Here is a 14970-nt window from a genome sequence, read left to right as displayed (position 1 = left end):
TCCTTTGTGTGCACGCTTTGGTGACTTACAGAAGTGGATAATGCACCTTTTTTTCCCCTCTATAGATAGAGCTCCCTGATCTGGGCACATTTTACAAGCTTCGGATATGGCATGAGAAAAGAAATCCCTTTTCTGGCTGGCATCTGAGCAAGGTGAGGGGGTGGCAAGTGAAGGTAGACCTGAAAAGCCAGAGCGGTCACAGAGGCTTGCAGTCTCAGTCCGGGGTCACTGCGTTCCCCAGCTGGTAGCTGAGATTGATGCGAGTGGTCAGAGGTGCCTCCCTTTACAGATGGTGCCGGCCGAGGGGTGGAAGGGGAAATCCTACAAGAAAAAGGGAGGTGAAGAAAGCACAGTGTAGTGTTTGCAAAAGTATGTGGGGAAAAGAAGGATTCATGCCGTGGTTTTTGGAGGAAATTCCTTCTCCTGCTTTGTCAAGGAGGTGCGAAAGCATACACAGCCAAATGCTGCTCCAGTGGTGAGAAGCATCAAGTACTGCCATGTTCTCCACATGGTGGGAGAAGGTGTGTGCCTGTGATCTTCATCAAAAAGAAAGTACTGGTCAGACTTTGGGCAACAGCAATTATCTCTATTAGTTTCACAGATGATGAGCAAGAATGTTTAGACCTTCCATAGCAACACATTTTCCTGAGGTATCTTCATTTCCTGCACAGAAACTGTGTTCAGGGAGGACAAGAAGGATCTGACAGTGTGTCTAGGACTCACTTTGGGCCAAACTGTCTAAGCAAACCTGGTGAAGATGCACGAAATCAGTCTGCCCGTGCACAGCCAGTCTGATGTTTTCTACATGCATCAGGCTAGCAGCACATGAATCCCGTCATCACTTGTGCATCCAGTTTAGCATCTAGGGACTTTGACAAAGCCTTCACGGTCCTTTGTTCCAGTCCTCACACACTTCATGCCAGGCTTGCTTCTTGTTGGGGAAGGCTTCCATTTTCTGCTTCGAGAACACAAGAACAGCCACACTAGCTGGACCAAAAGTCCACCTAGCCGAACATCCTCTCTGCTGTGTCATTCCAGTGCGTGATTAGAGAACAGTGACAAAAGGACAAGAATTTATGATACTTCCCCCTACTATTCTTCTAGCTTTCAGTTAGTTCCAGTTGGAGACTTCTTTCCTGAACAGATCTACTAAATACGATGCATTTATTTTTTCAAAGATTCAAGTCTCCCCTTGAACATTTAAACTTTTAGCAAACATAATAGCTTTTGGCAAGGACTTCACAGGTTGGCTGTGTCCTTTTGTTTGCTTTGAACTTTGCTCCACAAGCATCATTCAGTCATTTGAAGAGTGAATAGTTGACCCTTTCTGCCTTCTCCATGCCACCCGTGACTTTCTAGACCTTCATCATACCCCCCTTCAACCATTTCTCCAGCCATCTGCAGAGCCCCACTTTATTTGTTCATTACTCCTTTGGAAGCCACTGCGGATTTTTCATCATGCTTGCTGCCATTTTCTGGGTGTTTTCTAAGTGTGCCATGCACTAGTTTTGAGCTGTGGGGACCAACAGTGCAAGTGCCACCCACGATTTGCTCTGTGGGTTTATACAGTGGCATATGACGAGCAATTACTAAGAGCCTTGGTATCCATCAAAACTTTCACAACACTGTGGAGCCACTGGAGGAACAAAAAGCCGTCAGCTATGACAGACTTTGTTCCATGCTTCACTGCGGTGGCGAGTCGGAATGATGATCTCGTTACTAGAGCGCATTATTGCTCTGCTGGTACCTACTCTTGCTTCCCAGGCAAAAAACCTGTCAGAAGTGTATTGCTTTTTTGTCTTTAAGCCTCTGAACTCATGCAGTGTTTTGGTTTAATGAAGGTAACTCTGCTGAAAACGCTAACAAAAGAAAAATACTCATTCAACTGCGGCCGCTGGCTAGATATAAATGAAGACGACAACGAGATTGTGCGGGAGCTCCCTGCGGAGGGATCTCTCGTGACTGAAGTCATGCCAGGTGAGACCCACGGACTCCATGCAGGGGCTCACTTAGGACCTGAACAGAAAGAAACACTCTTTGTGTAAGGGATGCACAGGCAGACCGACGCAATTCAATTAGATTCTCTTTCTGGCACTTTCTCTCTGCAGTATTTTCTGTGTGCATCATTAGCTGCATGAAGCCTCAGAAATCCCAGGCTACTATTCTGAGCGGATTTCTCTGTGGTGGGAGATGGGGAGGATCTAGCCACAGCACAATTTTTTTCCAGATCTGCATTTTTTTTTTAATTTTATTTTTTCCATTCTCTTTTAAGATGTGAAAAGCCAGGTTTGAAGCAATGTTCATGAAAAGCATACCTACCTGAAGTGCAAATCTAAAATTTAACAGTAATTTTTGGATTTTAAGGTTTTATTTAATTACACACACATTTATCTGACAATATGTATAAATGTATAGGAAGTTGCACAGAGCAGTTGTGCATGAGCATAGGCATCTTTCAGTACATGTGAGTAATTGGAAAATTTTTTGGGGTTAACTGTGCTCAAACTAAAAGGTTAACATAAGGAAAGCCTCGGAACTTTGTGTTGGCTTCCTGAAGTGGTCACATCTGTCTTGACCTTGTGTCACAAGAGTTAAATGTACTCGGAGGGAGAATTTTGGAGAGCAGAATATCCCAAGGTGGCTGCTGAGATTTCTTTTATTTCCACCAAAGCACCCACTGGGGCTCCACACCTTGTAGACTGTGAGTTACCTGTTTTGTGAAATTTCTGATGAACTTGGTGATCTGCATGCAGCTAAGCAGTTCCTCAGAAGAGGAAGAGTAATTGTAATTGCAGATGTTATTAAAATGTAAATAAACCTAGGTTTGAAATGTATTTTTAATCAACTGTGGAGAGGGCTGCTTGAGTTCAAATGCAGGCGCTTTCCTGTGAGGAGCAGTTGTGCTGAGCAGAGGCGAGATGCAGCACCCGCATGCTAGGCTTGCAGGTGGGATTGGGAGAGAGGGTGGGAGCACTTCTTCTTGTCCCTTCCCCACGCTGGAGGAAAAGGTCTCTCTCTTGAAGGTTGGTCTGTGTGGGCTGGTTCTTTGTGAAATTTCTGCTGAAAGTCCTTCACCCAGTGGGGTGGGAAGGCAGAGATGAGGGCAGTGTGGGGGAGAGGAAGGTGGGAGCTCAAAATCTATCCAGCAAAATCATAAATAAAGATCTCAAAGGTGACAAAGGGGCAAGACACAATCCAGACTCCTGCACTGAGAGGATCTCAAGGCCATGGGGCCAGCTGGGCTTGTCTCGCCCTGTAAAGCCAATACGAGCCCATTCCTCAGGTCCCTGAGTTCTTGGCCCTTTTTGAATTTTTTTGTCTGCCGGCCATGGCCCTGGATGCTGGAAATGATGTTTTCCCCCTAAACGCATTGTTACAAGGCCTGCCATCACCTGGACCCTCTCAGGAAGGCAGACGGGGAGGCAGGAGGCCTGGGGCCCCAAGGAGGCTATGCACGCCAATTCTTGAGGTTTAACTCAAAGTAGATGGTGGGTTTATGTGCTTATTTTGAGGGGTTTTATAGGTTTTCTTAACATTGCAGGCCTTCCTTCTTTTTTTTTTCTTTCCTGTTCCTGGTCATACCATGGAAATATAAGAGTCAATACATCAGCAGAAGCACCAACTGGAAGTATGAACACTTAAAATTAATTGCAAATCTGTGGAAAATGCAATAAAATTAAATGGCAATTAATAATGTTGCTAAAATTATTTTTTTGATTTATGTCTCCACAGTGATAAAATACAGGGTGACAGTTTGCACTGGGACAGTAAGTGGGAGCGGCACAGATGCCAACGTCTTTGTCTGCCTCATTGGTGACCAGGGAGACACGGGAGAGCGCGTTCTCTACAACTGCATCAACACTGTCAATAAATTTGAAAAAGGCAACGTAAGTTCACACAGCAGGTCCTTAAGATGAGTTTTAAAGTGTGTCACAGTCTGTAGGCATTTTTTTTTTGAGATATGCATTTGCAAACTTGGCTGATTTCCGTGCCGGTTTCGGAGTGGGAAGAAATAAATTGTGTCCACAGAGCTTCATAACAGGTTGCAGATGGAGAGAGGTTGAGGTCAGGGACTGTGTGCCCTTGCTTCACATTTGTATCTCATAAAAGAGTCTCCTGGTTTGGTCCCCAGCTAACTACTGACTGTTGAAATTGCATCTTCAGACTGGCGAAGGCTTCTAGGAGATCTGTCCATTTTTCAAAAACATAGAATCATGGAAGTGTTTGGGTTGGAAGGGACCTTTAAAGGTCATCTAGTCCAGCCCCCTTACAATGAGCAGGGACATCTTCAACCGCATCAGGTTGCTCAGAGTCCCGTCCAACCTGACCTTGAATATTTTCAGGAGGAAAACAAGAGGGAGCCTTTTGTCCTCCATCTAATACAGCAGAAATTTGATTCCTGGGGCAAATGAAGAAAAAACATTTTTTTTAATGTGAAAATCAGAACTGAAAGCCTAACATGTTTATATTTCCTGCAGTCTTGCCTCAGCCGTGCTGCACTCAATTTTTGTGTTTCACTTTCAATCTATTTTTCAACATGTCTTTGCACACCTGTGTGCTGAATGGAGGGGGGTGGAAATGGCCCGAGCTGAAGACTGAGCTTGTTCTGTGGAAAATAAGGGATAATGAGGAGGTCAAACCGTAGTTGAAGCCTTTGCAGCATTAACAAGCAAATAGTGTGCCGATCTGATCTATGGGGTCAACCTACTTAATATGTGTTCAATTATGAGGCACTTCTGGATCTCTAGGGTCCAGCTTAAACTGGCAAAATGTAATCTGTATCTCCTCGGGGAGATTTTGAGAATCTGAACACAGATCTCTGCAGATTTCCCCTCTTTTGTGACAGTATTTGATCATAGAGTTGGAACGGAAAGAAAACGTGGCCACATTTTCAAAATTGACCATTGAATTTAGGCTTCTGAAATATGAATTAACACTTTGGATTTGCCTTTAAGTGTCCAGAAGTTCCAGTTCTTCATGAAAATCACTGAGTTTTTAGACTTTAAAAGAACATTCATCAGGTTTTTTTTGTGCCTGTAAGACATGTCCGTGGAAATATGTGGCATTTACATACTGAGAAAGTTCATTCTGCTTCTAAATAATATAACAATTTGCAGACATGGACATTACAAACTTCATATTTTTCCTATGCACTTATATTATAGGGTTTTTATTTTGAAGAGGTAGGTCCAAGCTGTAAAGGACAGCATTTTGTCATTCGGTGAAGTCTTGTTTTATCAAAATGGTAGCTAAATCAGTCATGCTTTTGTGGTGGTTTGAAGAATGTTTCAATGGAGTTCCTGAAAAAAGATGTTTGGTTTACAGAAGACATACGTATTTTAAACACAGATGACGACTATTTTATTTTTACTCCCAAAAATGAGATATAGGGTAACTTCCATGAAGGGGGACATAATAAATGGGAAAAGTAATTCGGGAAATCAGTTAATGTGATTAATAGTCTCCATATGATATAAACCAAACTGGAATCTGTTAATGAAAAACTGCTTTTCTGGCATGAGGAGATGAAAGCTGGTGAATGAATTGGAAGCCGTTTAAGGATTGATCCTGACAAACTTAGAGCTCATATATTCAATAGACTGAATGAGTGTATCTACACTGATTAACTCAGATACCTTGTTAAAAAGAAATGTAGCTAAGTCAGTGCAGCCTCCAATCTACAGCCACTTAAACCAACAGTACTTTGATTAGCAATTTAACTTGGGAAGTTTGCTTGCAGATGCAAACTAACAGCCTGTATAGAAGGTAAGATTTAAAGATGCCTCTAAATTAGGTATTTGGCCTTCTGCAGTTGCATTTAGATAGTTACTCATTAATTTATATCAACCGTTAATAAGTAAGCTGAACATCAGGCCTAATGAATTAGATTTCATTGACTTAGGCTGACTCGGTGAGGTTTTGACACCTTAAACCCCCAATTCAGCAGTTTCAAGTGTGTAAGTAACACTTGTTCACGTATGTGAGCCCATCATTAACAATTAAGACCATGGTAACACATTTAGTTGTCTTTATTTTAAAGGTCAGTTTGGAATCCTGAATTATAGAAAAATTCAGATTATTTTAATAAATTTAAATATTTAAATAAATGTTGCCTTTCCACCACACTTTCTGGGAGCTAGCTGAATATATGCTACCAACATGTGTGCTTCACGGGCTTTTGGGAGATGAAGAACGAACGAATTGCAATGTTTGGTTGGCTTTCTCTTGCCTAGCAAGGCGTCTCAGCCAGATGGTAACCACAGCAGTCTTCTCTGTTTATTGGGCTGTGTGCTTCAGATGCGCTGCGTGTTTACACAGGTGTTGACCATCCATGTATATGTGTCTGTATATGCACCTTAGATATTTGTCTGGCGTCATTCCCAGAGGAGTAACTTGCTCTTTTAGTACATCTCTCTTCCTTCAGCCTTTGGGAACTGCTGCTCCCAGTACGATCTTGGGTAACAGAGCTCTGGTCCTGAGGGGCCATCACTTGGGCTAATCCGTAGGTTGGTGATTCTAGTCCTTTTCCAGGGAAAAAAAAAAAAAGAGACGACATAAAATTAATGTCTTTTGTGGGGTATTAAGGGTATTTAGCTGTGGGGTTACGTTCACGCCAGCCTCTGAAGACAACCCATGGAGCAGCAGGAAATACCCCTGTGCAGCCATGCCCAATGCTTGCATGTCAGGAAACAGCGGGGGTTAAATTGTGTTCAGCAGTCCATGTTGTCTGAATTTAATGCGGGGTAAGGTCTTTGAAATGTATCTCTAAATACCTCTGTGGATTTGGTCTGAAGTCACCTGTCCTGGGTTTCCCAGAAAGCTGGTGTCTGAGCAGAGGTTGAACTTAGATTTCCTGCCACTCTGTATGATCTTGCTAATAATCAAATTACTTTTCTTTTTTTGCAGTTGTGGAGGGCATGCAATGACGTCAGAGATTTAAAATGCTGGCAGATCATATATTTGTAAATCTAATGTTATACATCTAGAACAAATATTCAAGCTTTCATTCTTTGGTAAATTAACTTGCACTTTCTCCTCCATCTTGTGAAGAATTACCTTGCAGGATACTGATGATGTTGGTTTGTTTGTGGTAATAAATTTGGTTTGTTTGTTTGTTTTTAAGCAGAAATATTGCCTTACCTTTTTTCTTCTCCTTCTCAAAGGCTGATGAATTCTTCGTTGAAGCAGTAACGCTGAAGCAGGTGAGGAGGGTGAGGATAGGGCATGATGGCAAAGGAGGAAGCAGTGGCTGGTACCTTGCCAAAGTGATAGTGAGGGAAGAAGGACAGCCAGAAAGTGAGGCTGTGGAATTCCCCTGCTACAGGTATTGGAAACAATGCATGCAAATTATGCCTCCATCTATGCTTTTGCCAAATTTGAAGAGCCTAGCTGTTGTTCCGAGACTGAAACTTTCTGAGCACAGCTTAATCCTTTTTATTTATTCATCCATTTCCTTTTGCTAAGCCTGAAAGCAAAGAGTGTGGATTGGGAGGTTTGAGATATGGTTAACTCACCTTGCCAAAAGAACAGCAATCTGAATTGTGAAATTCTCAGCAATTAGCTCAGTAATACAGAGAATTTCCAAAAGGTAAATGCAACCTTCCAGTACCACATCGAGTGTCACAGCATTTGCCTGCCACAGAAACACACTCTGCAACCTGCTGAGATCTGCTGGTTTTATTGCATGTGTGGAATGGGGTTCTGGTCCCTCACATGCACATCCCATCTTTCCAGGAGCAATGGGATGCTAGTTTCGTGTTGGGAGAATGCAAAATTCTTACGCTGCCATCTTGAGAGCTCCTTGCATGAAGGGAAATGCACACCATACAGACAGAGCTGGTGGTAGAGCAGAGGGCTCTCACTTGCCCCTGTGGGTGGGTTACAAGTGTATTCTTCTCTTTCCTAGACAATCAAATGGCTAAAAGAAATGTGCTGTACTGAGGCTACCCATGGTGAACCAGATGCACCATCTGTCCTGGCACTAACTAGGGTCTGCCTCAACGTTGCACCACAAACCAGAGAGCACTGGGTGAAAACAGAAGAGACTAACTGCAGTGTAGTTCAGTGGCCTGTAAAGTTTCACTTGCCCCCTCAGGATGTTCGCCCTGTAAGATGGAAGTCCAGTGAGCTCCACCTAACAACATCAAGTACCAGTTCTAAAAAGTCATCTCCCAGGGGACAAGTTGAATCGTAAAATGCAAACATAATTATTTTTAAATTGCAAACAAAGGTAAAACTGCTGGTTACTTGTCTCTCATCACAGTAAATCAGGAAGAACTCAGCTATAATGAGGGAAGTCAGCCAAATACAAAACAGGAGCCAGCCCCAGCCTCTCTGTGTTGCTAAAGCCAAGTCACATCAGAGAGCAAACTCACCGGGGAGACAGCACGGAGCAGCAGATGCGATGTCATCTTGGTTGTGAAAAGCAAGCCAGTCTCTCCCTTTTCAAAGAACAAACCACCATGTTGTCATTGCTGCCTTTTGATACATATTTAACAACCGTATGTTTTATTGAGTTAGGCAGGCAAGTGAGGCAGGTTTTCACTTGGACATTTGAAGTGTCCATGCGAAGAGAGCTGTTTTGCTCAGACTCCTCAGAGATATTTCTATGTCTAACTGCACTCTGCAGCTGGCTCATTTTAAAGATTTCTTTTTTAATAGTCTCCTTAGCTGACTATGTAACTGGGTTTCTTCCCCCAGCTTGGAGTCATGATCCCGTTCCCCTGAGGCTTACACCTGTGGGTCAAAAGCATGAAAGTCCACAGGGCATTCCCCTCAGGCCAGGGAATGAAAAAGCAGGGAGAAAGAAAACCCAAGATCTTACCCCCAAAATATTAACGGGGTGCCTTCAGGCTTCATAGTGATGGAATTCCACTCTTCTTACCTTTCTCAATGTCTCTTTTTCCAAGTGATACCAGTGTTATTCGTATGGCTTTATTTGCTGTCCTTGTGCCAGCATTATCTCTTCCTCTCAGATTGAGAAGGTAACATGACTGATCGCCTCCAAACACAGGGACAGCTGCTCCCTCAGTTTCTTTGGTGCCTGTGTCTCTTGAGAGACTGGGGCATCATCGCAGTATACGGGTGTCGTCATGGAGTCTGGAGATAATCTGAGGGCGAAGGTGCTCACCCACTGCATCCTCCATGTGAGGGATAAACATCTCCATGACCTGCAGCATTTGGATGTTCCCCTCCAGTCCTGTAGGCCAAGGACAGATTATGTCCTCGCTGCTTTGGCAGGTGCTCAGAGAGGCCTGCTTCACCTGCTTCTTCATAGCCAAGAAGTTGAAGAAGACATGGCCAAGAAGAGCAGCCTTCTTTTAGTGAGCCAATGCAAGCGAGGTTAGTTATAGACTCCATCCGGGGGACACCAGGGAAGGTTCTGTTTCTGCTTGGCCAGTCTGTGGCCAGTCAGTAGACATGCTGATGTTCTCGTCGCCTTCATGTCCAAGACCTGATTAACTTCCACTCTTCCACAGCGCAGTTGTATGTCTGGAGAATACAGCTTCTGGTGCTGTGTCCTTAGTGAAAGCTACTCCGTTGACTTTCTGCCTCTTAGATGTTACTCTGAGACAGCTACAGGACAAAATGCCTTCCAGCAGAAACACATCTCACCTGTGCAGAAAGGTTTACAGGCTTCTTAAGTCTGTAAAAACTAGGCTGTACCAGCCTGTGGAGGGCAGGTATTATAGCAAAGAGCTGCCTAACCATCTTGCAGTATAACAGTCTCTGCAGGGTATCCTCATAGATCTTCATTGCATATAACTCGTTGAAGTCTCTGGTTTTGTTATTTACATATTCATATACATGGCTATGCTTTGTCTTTTAATTTGAAAGCTTTTTTACGACTCTGTCAGAAAATCTATTACCTAATAGCACAAGAACTCTAAGAGAAGAACCGTCTTTGTTGTACGAGGGAGCTAGCAGAGATAAAGGGAAGCTAAGTGGATTAATTGTGAGTTTCTGTCAGATTCAGGAAGAGTATTGAGAAATAATGACTCCCAGGCCTGTGCTTTCAACTCTTAAAACAGTTGGCTGTAAAGGGAATGGCTTGCAGCTCTTAGAGTCAGTGATTTTAAAAGTGGTCGTTTGGTCTATGCTTGCAAGAAGTAAATGCAAGTAACTTCTCCAAGCGTTATTTACAGAATTACTCGTACATCTCTTGGATACATTGCAACATTATTCCTCCCTTATGACCACACAACACTATAACATCTGTGCATTTAGGGACTGAACACCAAATCATTCAGTAGCACAACTGAACAATTTATACTTATAATACCTGATGTGGTTTAGGTATTGTGATTATGAATAGCACTAGAAGGTTCAAAATGAGGGAGTCGACCTTTTGCCCAAGAACTGGAGCCAAACCTTTTCAAAGCTCAGAACTGAGTTCTGAAGATTTCATTTTCTCCTCAAGGCTCTGTGGAAGACTAGGAATGGACTAGCTGACATTTGCTAAAATAGCCTATTTTTCATAATATTTATATCCCAGACAGAAATGAATTTTCAATCAGGTAAAGTCAGGGGTTCGTGATAGGATAGAATTTTTTATGCTATAAATCATTACAGCTCCACTGAAATCTTCAATTATATTTCATTACATTTTTTTCTAAACATGTGGACTGTACCATCCTAATTTTGCTCCTGCACAAGCATAAGGGAACATTGTTAGTTCTCTGAAGAACAACAGACTGACTATGAGCGGGGTGATGTGCTAGGAGGCTCCAGTGAAACATTTATTCAATCAATTGCCAAAAGTGTTCATCATACAAAGGATCCAGAGAAATCTCTTTTTGTCTCCTAAAAATAGACTGAAATGTCTGTTTCACACATATTTGTACATATGGGTTATATTTAAAGACACACACAAATACATGTGTACCTCTGAATCTAATGGATGTGCTAGTCATTCTAATTGCACACAGGCTATCATCTGCTGGATTTCAAATCTTACATAAGAAATCACACCACATTTTTTTCCAGTGCTTCCCTGACTCTCTGATCCTATAGAAATTCTCTCTGAAGTGGCTTTCCTGTCATATTTGTGTTCGCTTTGGGTTATTGGACATCTAATATCTCTTCAGAACCAGGAACCTGATACAGGACATGACTACACCTTTGCAAAACTCACGCTGGCATGTGAATTACATGCACTGAATTTGTATAGAAGTTCTGATAAAGCAGAAGACTTGGTCAGGTCTTTTGTACTAGGAATATGATGGCACTATACTGAAAAATTATATTTTCTTCAGCCTGATGTGTTTATAATGTGTCAATCCATTTGTGTCCATCATAAGACTATAAACCCCTGGTTGCAATCTGCGGCTCAGTGATACGCTGTTGGAATTACATTGAAGTAAAACTAGGATATCGCAGCACATGTGCTGAAGGGAAGGAACACGGTGGCATTGCTGATCCAAATATTTCCTCTGTCACCAAAGACATCTTCTTCAGAAAACAGTGCTTCTCCCACTTTTGGCTGTTCTCTTGCATGAAACAAAGTAAGGAGCCTTAAGCCACTTCTGCTGCTGAACCTACCTCTTCCTCCTCCAGTCCAAGACATACTCCTCTTGCCATCAGTAGCTGCCAACATTGGTAGAGGGAATTTCTTTATCTAGGGGTGTGTCTTCCTTTTTTGTTTCATGCAGTTAGCCTTTGACATACTGCACAGAGAGATCTGTTTCTTGTGGGATGTATTTTTATCCTGCCACCTTGGCACAGAAACAGCTCACTCACATTCACCCCACATTTACCCAAAACATCAGCATGTACCCTGGCAGCAGAAACAGCAGCCTGCACGACACAAAAACCAGCAGCAGGAGAGCAGAAGCATGCCTACCTTGTGAGCTTCTGCCTTCCTGAAGGCTATGCTGAAGTCAGTGGTCCTGGGGTGGTGGAGTTCAGGCTTGAATTTTGTGGGTCTTCCCAGTTAACATTCATGTATGCAGAAGCATCTTGACTTTTGGGATGATGTGATCCCCTAGCCATTGGATACCTGTCCAAGGACCTGAATCCTGAGCCAGCATCAAGAACTACATGATACAAAGGTATTAAGGACCAGTTCTAACAGGTAAAAAAAAACCCCTAACCCCAAAACATCAATAAAGGCTTCCTTTCTTAAGACAACATGATGTCTTAGCATGCTCCTCCTGTCCTCCTTGCACTCTATCCTTGCTCATTTCTTGACATCAATTTCATAGTCTTCCCCACAGATTCTTCTGCTCCTCCATCCCCAGTACACCTCTCAGCCTCCACCGGAACACAATCCCACATCTCATGCCCTCACATGGTGTTCATATGATCGGCACTTGTTCACATCTTCATCACCTTCATGCTTACCCCCTTAGCTTTTAGCCCTTTACAAGAAACCTGCAAATGGCCACCTACTTTACAGAGTGAAAGGGAAGAATACGGGGTAGACTGAATACCCAACAATCTGCCAAAGCCTAGAGGGGAGCTGGGAGTGGAGGTGTGTGTCTGTGTGGTGTGGCTGTACGTACCGCTTTTGCATGGGGGCTTTGCTGCTAGCGCTTCTGGGACCAGCTGGCTCTAGCTCATGTTTGGATTTCTTTCCCAATGCTGGTTTTCTGGCTGGTTTCTTTGTGCTTATTGTTTTCTTGTGCATGGGAAGGTAGAGGAGGAGACTAAAAAGATAGCTTTCCTTCAGATGGATGAAAGAGAGACCTATCATCCTTGGTCTTCCAAAATATCTGCTTACTTCTTGGTCACCATGATGAGTCCAACTGGTCATGACTGGAAGTTATGCTGGCTTATTACTAGTGAGACTTCATAGGTTTGATCCAGCTCTCAGTGGACATTTGTTCATGTCCTCAAATCCCTGTTACGAGGGTCATTTAATGATTTCCATGTGTGCTGGTTCATCAGAAGAATCAAAGGTGGAAACTTAAGTGGGAAGTGAGCTTCCTTCCTTTTTGGTGTGAGGGTCAACAAAGGAGAAGGCGCGTGGGACAGCAACATTGCAGGAGGCTTGCAATACATCTGCACTGCATGTGCTTGTGCAGAAGCAGATCTTCTGTGGTCTGGTGTCGTTCACTCAGCTGTGTGGCTGCCTTTAAAAAGAAACAGTTTCTGGGGATTTGTTTTACTCTTTCTAGTTCTGGGAATTATTATAGCAATTTAAATACTCTGCGTGACCTGCCAGAGCTTGCTCACTTTTCCTTCACTCACCCCTGTTAATTTTACAACTTACAGTATTTTTAACTGTAAAAGGTGCTGCTGCAGATAGCTATGTACCTGGGAACAACGGGCTTTCAGGGAACCGTGCCTGATGTCACACTGGGATGTCTGGGGACAAAAATACCCCCAGGGCACCGATGTGGGAAACCTGACCCTGAGCTGATGTTTACAGGAACACCCTGAGTGCTGCAGCAGTCTGGCTTTGAAGCGGAAAGTCAGAAACCTCAGCCAGGGCCCGTGCTGTTGTCATACTATGGTTGCTGCATGGCGTGTGATGGTGTTGGGACTGTAATTCCTTCATCCCTGAGGCTGAAGGAGCAGCTCTGAATGTTGTCAGATTAGCAATTTGTTCCCCTCCATTTTCCTTTCAGATTTTTTTTCCTTTGAGATGATGCTACATTCTGCTTTGTGGCTGGCTCTTTTTCTCAATTAGTCTGGCTGGATCATTAGATTAATGTTGAGAACCAAAGGAAATCCTCCCTTTTGCTGGTGCCAGCTGCCTCTGCATACCCAGCCCTTGAAAATGGGAACTACATAATTCATCCACTTCCTTGTGGAGAAAAAAAGGGTTATACACTTACCTGTATGGAAGGGAAAAGTGGTGATAAACTAGAGTAACTAAACACTAAAAAAATGGGGGGGTTTAGTAGCTTAGATGTTATAAAGGCTGTAATCAAGTGCCTAGTAATAAAGGCTGCAAATGTTTCTGGCCAGTGAAGGTCAATGCTTTGAAGAGACTGAGACTGCCCATCTGCAGGAATAACTTGTGACTATGCAGTTGCTGCTTTCCAGGCAGAAGGACATCAAAGCAGATGTTTATCTACTGTGAGAAGGGCTCTCATGATCTCTCTTCTTGGAAAAAACAGGTTTAAAATTTGACGGCCATGGGGTCTGGTCAAGCTCCTGCAAACTTAATGGAGATACAGAGCCCTGTAAAAATATCCTCTTGACTATGATCTGGATTTTTACTATGTGTGGAGCAAGCGTGGATTCTTTAAAGGTCTAGTAGGTCTTAATTACTCAAAGATAACTGACTTCTCTTTGTATACCAGATGGCTTGACAAAAATGAGGATGACGGTCAGATTGTCCGAGAATTAGTGCCTGCTGGGGAGTCGCCAATGCTAAAAAGTGAGTTTAGCTTGAAGAAAAGAAGGTTTGGGTTTGAACTGTGTATGCATGTATTTACTTGCTTTATTCAACTTACTAATTCATGTCAGTTCACAATAAATCTACTGGGCTTTTTTGCCATTCTTATGCAAGATGCTGCAGTAGGTCACTTGGGGGGGGAAATGCCTCTGACCCCTAAATCCTAGTTTATGAATGAGATTAATTTGCATAAGAAAGAATATTTCCAACTTTATATATGTAGAAAGAAATTCTGATTTTTAATGTCATGATTTGTCTAAGAATTGCTTTCCTGTGTAGCTTTCTTTGAAGGATCTCGAATTGCCACTGCTTTAGTAGAGCAAATTCTGTCAAATAACATTGTGTTCCCAGAAGAAAATTACCAAAAAGATTACACTGTCCTTTTGTGGAGAACCAGGGCTCCAATACCACAATTTTCTTTAGAAAACAGTGCTTACAGAGCTCAGGTTGAGATTCTTTTTGTTTAGTTTTAGAAAAAGTGTCAAAGATATTGCATTATATTGTAAGTACAAAAAAAAGAGTGAAATCACCTACTTGCCTAAACTCTTTTTTGTGACTTGGTAATCATTTAGGAGTGAGAGGGAGGAATACAGGATATTTTCAATTTGTTAGTCCAACTATTG

The sequence above is a fragment of the Opisthocomus hoazin genome, chromosome Z (genome assembly GCF_030867145.1).
Source record: "Opisthocomus hoazin isolate bOpiHoa1 chromosome Z, bOpiHoa1.hap1, whole genome shotgun sequence".
Classification (NCBI taxonomy): Eukaryota; Metazoa; Chordata; class Aves; order Opisthocomiformes; family Opisthocomidae; genus Opisthocomus; species Opisthocomus hoazin.
Note: the sequence above shows the minus strand (reverse complement) of the source record.